Source organism: Rattus rattus, chromosome 2, assembly GCF_011064425.1.
Source record: "Rattus rattus isolate New Zealand chromosome 2, Rrattus_CSIRO_v1, whole genome shotgun sequence".
NCBI lineage: Eukaryota > Metazoa > Chordata > Mammalia > Rodentia > Muridae > Rattus > Rattus rattus.
This window is the reverse complement of record NC_046155.1, coordinates 203,540,494-203,549,901: the sequence shown is the minus strand read 5'-3', so window position 1 is coordinate 203,549,901 and position 9,408 is coordinate 203,540,494.

Genomic DNA, 9,408 nt, shown 5'->3' with positions numbered 1-9,408 from the left:
CAGGAAATTTTTTCCAGTGCCCATGTGTTCCAGATGCTTCCCTAGTTTTTTCTTCTATTAGTTTGAGTGTGTCTGGTTTGATGTGGAGGTCCTTGATCCACTTGGACTTAAGCTTTGTACAGGGTGATAAGCATGGATCGATCTGCATTCTTCTACATGTTGACCTCCAGTTGAACCAGCACCATTTGCTGAAAATGCTATCTTTTTTCCATTGGATGGATTTGGCTCCTTTGTCAAAAATCAAGTGACCATAGGTGTGTGGGTTCATTTCTGGGTCTTCAATTCTATTCCATTGGTCTATCTGTCTGTCTCTGTACCAATACCATGCAGTTTTTATCACTATTGCTCTGTAATACTGCTTGAGTTCAGGGATAGCGATTCCCCCTGAAGTCCTTTTATTGTTGAGGATAGTTTTAGCTATCCTGGGTTTTTTGTTATTCCAGATGAATTTGCAAATTGTTCTGTCTAACTCTTTGAAGAATTGGATTGGTATTTTGATGGGGATTGCATTGAATCTGTAGATCGCTTTTGGCAGAATGGCCATTTTTACTATATTAATCCTGCCAATCCATGAGCATGGGAGATCTTTCCATCTTCTGAGGTCTTCTTCAATTTCTTTCTTCAGAGTCTTGAAGTTCTTGTTGTACAAATCTTTTACTTGCTTGGTTAAAGTCACACCGAGGTACTTTATATTATTTGGGTCTATTATGAAGGGTGTCGTTTCCTAATTTCTTTCTCGGCTTGTTTCTCTTTTGTGTAGAGGAAGGCTACTGATTTATTTGAGTTAATTTTATACCCAGCCACTTTGCTGAAGTTGTTTATCAGCTTTAGTAGTTCTCTGGTGGAACTTTTGGGATCACTTAAATATACTATCATATCATCTGCAAATAGTGATATTTTGACTTCTTCTTTTCCGATCTGTATCCCCTTGACCTCCTTTTTGTTGTCTGATTGCTCTGGCTAGAACTTCAAGAACTATATTGAATAAGTAGGGAGAGAGTGGGCAGCCTTGTCTAGTCCCTGATTTTAGTGGGATTGCTTCAAGTTTCTCTCCATTTAGTTTAATGTTAGCCACTGGTTTGCTGTATATGGCTTTTACTATGTTTAGGTATGGGCCTTGGATTCCTATTCTTTCCAGGACTTTTTATCATGAAGGGGTGTTGAATTTTGTCAAATGCTTTCTCAGCATCTAATGAAATGATCATGTGGTTTTGTTCTTTCAGTTTGTTTATATAATGGATCACGTTGATGGTTTTCCAGTATATTAAACCATCCCTGCATGCCTGGGATGAAGCCTACTTGATCATGGTGGATGATTGTTTTGATGTGCTCTTGGATTCGGGTTTGCCAGAATTTTGTTGAGTATTTTTTAAGTCGATGTTCATAAGGGAAATTGGTCTGAAGTTCTCTTTCTTTGTTGGGTCTTTGTGTGGTTTAGGTATAAGAGTAATTGTGGCTTCATAGAAGGAGTTGGTAGTGCTCCATCTGTTTCAATTTTGTGGAATAGTTTGGATAATATTGGTATGAGGTCTTCTATGAAGGTCTGATAGAATTCTGCACTAAACCCGTCTGGACCTGGGCTCTTTTTGGTTGGGAGACCTTTAATGACTGCTTCTATTTCCTTAGGAGTTATGGGGTTGTTTAACTGGTTTATCTGTTCCTGATTTAACTTCGGTACCTGGTATCTGTCTAGGAAATTGTCCATTTCCTGCAGATTTTCAAGTTTTGTTGAGTATAGGCTTTTATAGTAAGATCTGATGATATTTTGAATTTCCTCTGAATCCGTAGTTATGTCTCCCTTTTCATTTCTGATTTTGTTAATTTGGACACACTCTCTGTGTCCTCTCGTTAGTCTGGCTAAGGGTTTATCTATCTTGTTGATTTTCTCAAAGAACCAACTTTTGGTTCTGTTGATTCTTTCTATGGTCCTTTTTGTTTCTACTTGGTTGATTTCGGCTCTGAGTTTGATTATTTCCTGCCTTCTACTCCTCCTGGGTGTATTTGCTTCTTTTTGTTCTAGAGCTTTTAGGTGTGCTGTCAAGCTGCTGACATATGCTCTTTCCTGTTTCTTTCTGCAGGCACTCAGCGCTATGAGTTTTCCTCTTAGCACAGCTTTCATCGTGTCCCATAAGTTTGGGTATGTTGTACCTTCATTTTCATTAAATTCTAAAAAGTTTTTAATTTCTTTCTTTATTTCTTCCTTGACCAGGTTATCATTGAGTAGAGCATTGTTCAATTTCCACGTATATGTGGGCATTCTTCCCTTATTGTTATTGAAGACCAGCTTTAGGCCGTGGTGGTCCGATAGCACGCATGGGATTATTTCTATCTTTCTGTACCTGTTGAGGCCCGTTTTTTGACCAATTATATGGTCAATTTTGGAGAAAGTACCATGAGGAGCTGAGAAGAAGGTATATCCTTTTGCATTAGGGTAGAACGTTCTATAAATATCCGTTAAGTCCATTTGGCTCATGACTTCTCTTAGTCTGTCTACGTCTCTGTTTAATTTCTGTTTCCATGATCTGTCCATTGATGAGAGTGGGGTGTTGAAGTCTCCTACTATTATTGTGTGAGGTGCAATGTGTGTTTTGAGCTTTAGTAAGGTTTCTTTTACGTATGTAGGTGCCCTTGTATTTGGGGCATAGATATTTAGGATTGAGAGTTCATCTTGGTGGATTTTTCCTTTGATAAATATAAAGTGTCCTTCCTTATCTTTTTTGATGACTTTTAGTTGAAAATTGACTTTATTTGATATTAGAATGGCTACTCCAGCTTGCTTCTTCCGACCATTTGCCTGGAAAGTTGTTTTCCAGCCTTTCACTCTGAGGTAGTGTCTGTCTTTGTCTCTGAGGTGTGTTTCCTGTAGGCAGCAGAATGCAGGGTCCTCGTTGCGTATCCAGTTTGTTAATCTATGTCTTTTTATTTGGGAGTTGAGGCCATTGATGTTGAGAGATATTAAGGAATAGTGATTATTGCTTCCTGTTATATTCATAATTGGATGTGTTATGTTTGTGTGCTTTTCTTCTCTTTGTTTTGTTGCCAAGACGATTAGTTTCTTGCCTCTTCTTGGGTATAGCTTGCCTCCTTATGTTGGGCTTTACCATTTATTATCCTTTGTAGTGCTGGATTTGTAGAAAGATATTGTGTAAATTTGGTTTTGTCATGGAATATCTTGGTTTCTCCATCTATGTTAATTGAGAGTTTTGCAGGATACAGTAGCCTGGGCTGGCATTTGTGTTCTCTTAGGGTCTGTATGACATCAGTCCAGGATCTTCTGGCCTTCATAGTTTCTGGCGAAAAGTCTGGTGTGATTCTGATAGGTCTGCCTTTATATGTTACTTGACCTTTTCCTTACTGCTTTTAATATTCTTTCCTTATTTTGTGCGTTTGGTGTTTTGACTATTATGTGACGGGAGGTGTTTCTTTTCTGGTCGAATCTATTTGGAGTTCTGTAGGCTTCTTGTATGCCTATGGGTATCTCTTTTTTTAGGTTAGGGAAGTTTTCTTCTATGATTTTGTTGAAGATATGTACTGGTCCTTTGAGCTGGGAGTCTTCACTCTCTTCTATACCTATTATCCTTAGGTTTGATCTTCTCATTGAGTCCTGGATTTCCTGTATGTTTTGGACCAGTAGCTTTTTCCGCTTTACATTATCTTTGACAGTTGAGTCAATGATTTCTATGGAATCTTCTGCTCCTGAGATTCTCTCTTCCATCTCTTGTATTCTGTTGGTAAAGCTTGTATCTACAGCTCCTTGTCTCTTCTTTTGGTTTTCTATATCCAGGGTTGTTTCCATGTGTTCTTTCTTGATTGCTTCTATTTCCATTTTTAATTCCTTCCACTGTTTGATTGTGTTTTCCTTTAATTCTTTCAGGGATTTTTGTGTCTCCTCTGTATGGGCTTCTACTTGTTTATTTATGTTTTCCTGGAATTCTTTCATACATTTTTGCGATTCCTCTCTGTAGGCTTCTACTTGTTCTCTAAGGGAGTTCATCATGTCTTTCTTGAAGTTCTCCAGCATCATGATCAAATATGATTTTGAATCTAGATCTTGCTTTTCTGGTGTGTTTGGATATTCCATGTTTGTTTTGATGGGAGAATTGGGCTCCGATGGTGCCATGTAGTCTTGGTTTCTGTTGCTTGGGTTCCTGTGCTTGCCTCTCGCCATCAAATTATCTCTAGTGTTACTTTGTTCTGCTATTTCTGACAGTGGCTAAACTGTCCTATAGGCCTGTGTGTCAGGAGTGCTGTAGACCTGTTTTCCTCTCTTTCAGTCAGTTATGGGGACAGAGTGTTCTGCTTTCGGGCGTGTAGTTTTTCCTTTCTACAGGTCTTCAGCTGTTCCTGTGGACCTGTGCCTTGAGTTCACCAGGCAAGTCACTTGCAGCAGATAAGTTAGTCTTACCTGTGGCCCCGAGGCTCCAGTTCGCTCGCGGGGTTCTGCCCACGGGCTCTCCGCGGTGGCAGCGACCGGGAAGATCTGTGCCGCCTCTTCCGGGAGCCTCCGTGCACCAGGGTTCCAGATGGCCTCCGGTGTTTTCCTCTGGAATCAGCAATGTGTGTAGAGAGCAGTCTCTTCTGGTTTCGCAGGCGTGTCTGCCTCTCTGAAGGTTTAGCTCTCCCTCCCACGGGATTTGGGTGCAGAGAACTGTTTACCCGGTCTGTTTCCTTCAGGATCCGGCGGTGTCTCAGGCAGGGCTCCTGCTGCTCCTGGGCCCTCCCCCACAGGAACCCAGAGGCCTTGTACAGTTTCCTCTTGGGTCAGGGATGTGGGCAGGGGTGGGCAGTGTTGGTGGTCTCTTCCACTCTGCAGCCTCAGGAGTGCCCGCCTGACCAGGCGGTAAGGTATCTCTCCCACGGGTTCTGGGAGCAGAGAGCTGCTGCGGGCCGGGATCCAAAAGCTTTGTTTTAACTTCCCTATTAGGGCGGCTGTGTCTATTAGAGAAAACAAAACAAATCAAAACAAAACAAAACTACACTTCTGCAAAGAGTGCTTTCCCCAGGAAGCAGCCAGCAAACTGAACTATAGCCTTATTATTGCCTTGTATTCTAGTTGTCCAGAATCATCTCCACCCATAAATCTATGGGTGTGTCAAAAACTTTTCTCAACCCACACTTTATACCAGTTGTGAAACTTTTCCTCTGGAAACATGAAGAAACTTGTATTCGCCCTAGATAGAATATGAACGACAGATTAACAAGCTGAGTGAACCAATGAGCTTGTGGGGGTTGTTAACAGGAATATGGGCATAAGTTGCTTACACGAGCATTGGTGGTTTGAAGGCTGCCCTATCGCGGAAGAGCCACTCCGAGTTACTCAAGCGGTCACTGAAAGGTTGCATCTGTGCAGCTTTCTGCTTGGCTTGAAGGGTGCTCAGCTTGGCTGGTCAAATGTACACGGTGGGTCAGTCTCACAGGCAATTCAGCTACCATCCAGTTTAGGAGCAAAAAGATTAGGGTGGGAAAGGCGCCATGCTTGTCTTCCCATGGAGAAGAATCGGTGGAAGAGAGAACTGTTACTAGTACATCTTTCTAGGGCTTTAACCATCTCTAGGAGACAAAAGACAAAGAGGTTGGACTCTATGGTGCAAAGTTCCTTATTGACAAATCTCGGTTGATGACATTCAGTGCCAAGTCCTGCAGACACGACTATCTCTACCATGAGCCCACATTAGGCAAAATGTTGCCTTAAAAAAAAACTTTCAAAAACATTCACTGGAACAAGAAAAAATATCAACACACACAGTGCCTTTACATGTTTGAATCATCGGACATATATTGGGTGACCTAAGAATGTCTAGAGAAATACATATTGAATCCATAATCACATAAATTGTTATTTAATCATGCTATTTAGTTATATGAAGGAAGGAAAAAATATGGGGTGGTGAGGGTGTATGAAGGGAAATGTTGCCTAATTTGGAGTGTAAGGGAAAGTTCCCCTGAGAAAACATTAGTTGAAAGGTAGTTCTGAAGGAGTGAGATAAGTGCATGCGTGGAGAAATCATCCATTGGTAAGAGGTTACAAGGTCAGCCTCCGTATTGTTTGGTAAACTAAGAACTAAAACTGGGCCAGTGTGACTTGAGGTGATCAAAGCAATAGCTATAGAAAGTAGGGTTAATGGGAGTAAACGCTGCAGGAATTGATCAGTCTGAAATCCTAGTCCATTGCTGACTATCTTGCCTGGAGTCAGGGTCTAATTATTTTATTCCCCAAACTGCCCGCATTTTCCTATAAACTCAGTAAGACTGACGGATATACAAAATTTCACTGTGAGAGGAAGGAAGCTCTTACTGGGTTATGTGACAAAGAGATTAGGTAAAGAAAAGTAGTATTTGCTATGTAAGCTTACAGAGCCACCCATGATGACAGCACAATTTTTCTGGTGACAACTGCAATACACAGAGTGTGTTTCAGCATAGCTAACACCTGTACTGTGAGCGGCAGCATTTGCGCAGACAGACTTTCCAGTTGTTCCTGTCATGTCAGTGATACCAGTTACACATTTTGCATCCATAGCCTTGTCAACATGCCCTAGAAGCTGAAAAATTCTGATCCAATATAATCATCACTGATTTACAATTTCTATTACAGATTTTGGTGTTTAGTCTTTAGTACATATTAAGATACACATACAAGCCATTAAAAAAATCTATATTTTTTTCAACAGCACATTATGAATAATGAGAATTTTAAAGTAAATTTGCAAGTTATGCTTTAAAGGTTAAAAACAAAAATGAAAACAAACAAAAAACCCAGCAAAATCTTTCATATGGCTCCATGGTGACTAGCTTCCTTTGGCTTGGTGTGTGTGGGTCTAGTAAGGGAGCTGAGATAAAAAAAAAATAGCCTTCTAACCCTTTTCAATAGCAAAGCAAATGTCCAGTTACTGTGCAGAAATGAAAGACACATTGAAGGCAATACATAGAAACAGAAAAGTCACAGAAGAGATCTGAAAGCTAATCTCCAGTGGGTGAATAGAAGCAAGTTTAGGAAAAAGAATTTAAAAAAGAAATTTACCAAATGTCAACACTACAAACAAATATTGTCATGTTTTGATATAAATAATTTTGTTGAGAAAGAAAGAAATGTAGAGTGAGGAGGAGTGAGTGTGTGTGTGAGTGTGTGTGTGTGTGTGTGTGTGTGTGTGTGTGTGTGTGTGTGTGTAGAGAGGGGGGGGGGGCAAGACCTGATAACCTTGTTTTAGAAGGTGGAACAGGCCATCAGAGTCCTGCAGGACTATTTCCTAAGAAACAGCACAATTCTTGAGATCAGTTCACAGTGAGCTAGTTTGGACTTGCTACAGTTCTCTTTGCTTTTTCACTACACTGGATTATATACCTAGAAATTGTCTCTCTTCATTCTGTGTGGCATTCCATGGCTTTCAGACAGGTATCAGACTATCTGAAGGTCCTCCTGACACAGAAAATAAATCTCATTTTGGTTAAAGAGAGAAATTATAATTCTTCTAGTACTTCCCCTATATTGTGTTTTTATCTAAATATAAAAAAACTCTGATGACCCTGATTAACTAGTAAGTTGCCAGCTAAAACTAGTAGACTACACGCAAAGACCTTTAAGGTAGTCAGAGTGCTAAGACCTCAAGGTGACAGAGCATAAGTGATAGAGTTAAGGGAAATCCTTCTGATGGCCCCATGCCATGTCTTCATGCCTTGAAACAACGTGGCAGGCAAGGCATAAATGTCCTAGACAGTTCTTCTGTTTCATCATGTCACTTATAACAGACATAAAAATAGAAAAATTGTTTATTAAAATTTTTATAAGCCAGAAACTTTGAATACGAAACCTGAGCCTTCGTCTGAGGAGGACAGGTATGGCTTTGTCATTTGCCCATATGTGAGTAATGTAGTAACATGGTTGGTATATCCAGGAAGTTACAACAAGTAAGCAATTTGAGCTACTACAAATGTTTCACTCAAGTCCTGGATCATATTTAAAGGGAGCTCAAGCATCCAGACATGAAGAGAACTTGGAAGCCAAGCATGGTAAAAGCAAACTATAAAACCAGCACTCCAGTCCAGCTAAGCCTTGCTACATACATTCTAAATCAACCTGGAGTAGAGTGAAGCCTTGTCTCAAAAAAAAAAAAATGATGACGTTTATGTTGATGTTGTTGTTGTTGATGATGATGATGAGGAGGAGGAGGAGGAGGAGAAGGGTGGGGAGGAGGAGAAGGAGGAGGCAGAGGAGGAGGTTGCCTATTATTTATCTACACTGTACACTCTTGATATTTCATAGATAGGGCCCTAGGCTCTGCCAGAGGTGAACACTCATGGGTAATAACATTATATCAAAAAACAAGAACATGAGTGGGTTGTTTGTATCTAGGGTATATTTTTCTTACAATAGTGTTGTGACACTTCTATCTCTTTGGCTTACAGCCACTCAACACAGCACTTAATCTGCCAGTTATTCTGTACACAAGGGTTTCTTGTCCATTATTCTTTTTTCCCCCCTAATTTTATTATTTGTTCATTCATTTTACATCCTGTTCACTGCCCCCTCCAGGTCATCTCCAGCCACAATCCTTCCCACATACCCTCCTCCTCTGAGTGGTGGTGGGGGATAGAGGGGGAGTAAGCCTCTACACTGTTACTTCAAGTCTCTATGATGCTCAGCACTTCCTCTCCCACTGAGGTCAGACAAGGCAACCCAGCCAGAAGAATATATCCCACATACAGACAGCAGCTTTTAGGATCACCCTTATTCCAGCTGTTAGGGGCACACATGAAGACCAAGCTGTCAGATGACTCTTGCTCTGTCAAGTTGACAGCTCAAGCTAACTAGGATAGGTAGCAAGTCACAATTAGCTAATAACAAAAGAGCTTTTGTCATTGTTTAACATTGCAGACTGGTCTACTGTAATGTCAGTCAGTAAACGAGCAGGACACCACCGTTTACATTTGCTCATTTCATTATTTCATTACTCGTCTTCCTCTTCTCCCATCTCGAGTGCTGGGAACCACAACCAGGCTTCAAGCACACTAGTGAGTGGGTGTAGCACCAGACAACTGTGTAGCAGCATCAGTGGTATCCTTAAGCTTTAAAATATTAATGTGATAAAATTACATGTGTTCCTCATCTAAACATTCAGGGATCATTCATGGCTGTAGAGGATTTTGGCCATAGGTAATCTCAGCTTTGCATTGTATAATCATTAAACTACTGCTATTGCTTTAAAGGTCAGTACTGATATTTGACCATTTTGTGTATGTAAAAGTCACAAAATGGAGGGAAGGGAAAAGAACTATATCTTTTATTAAAGGAGATATCTCAGCAGTGTTAGATGTCACTTCCTTTGAAGTTCTAGTGGTTGATATATATTTTACATATAATAATGATAATAGATACATAATAATACAATTATATAACCATATATAATTATA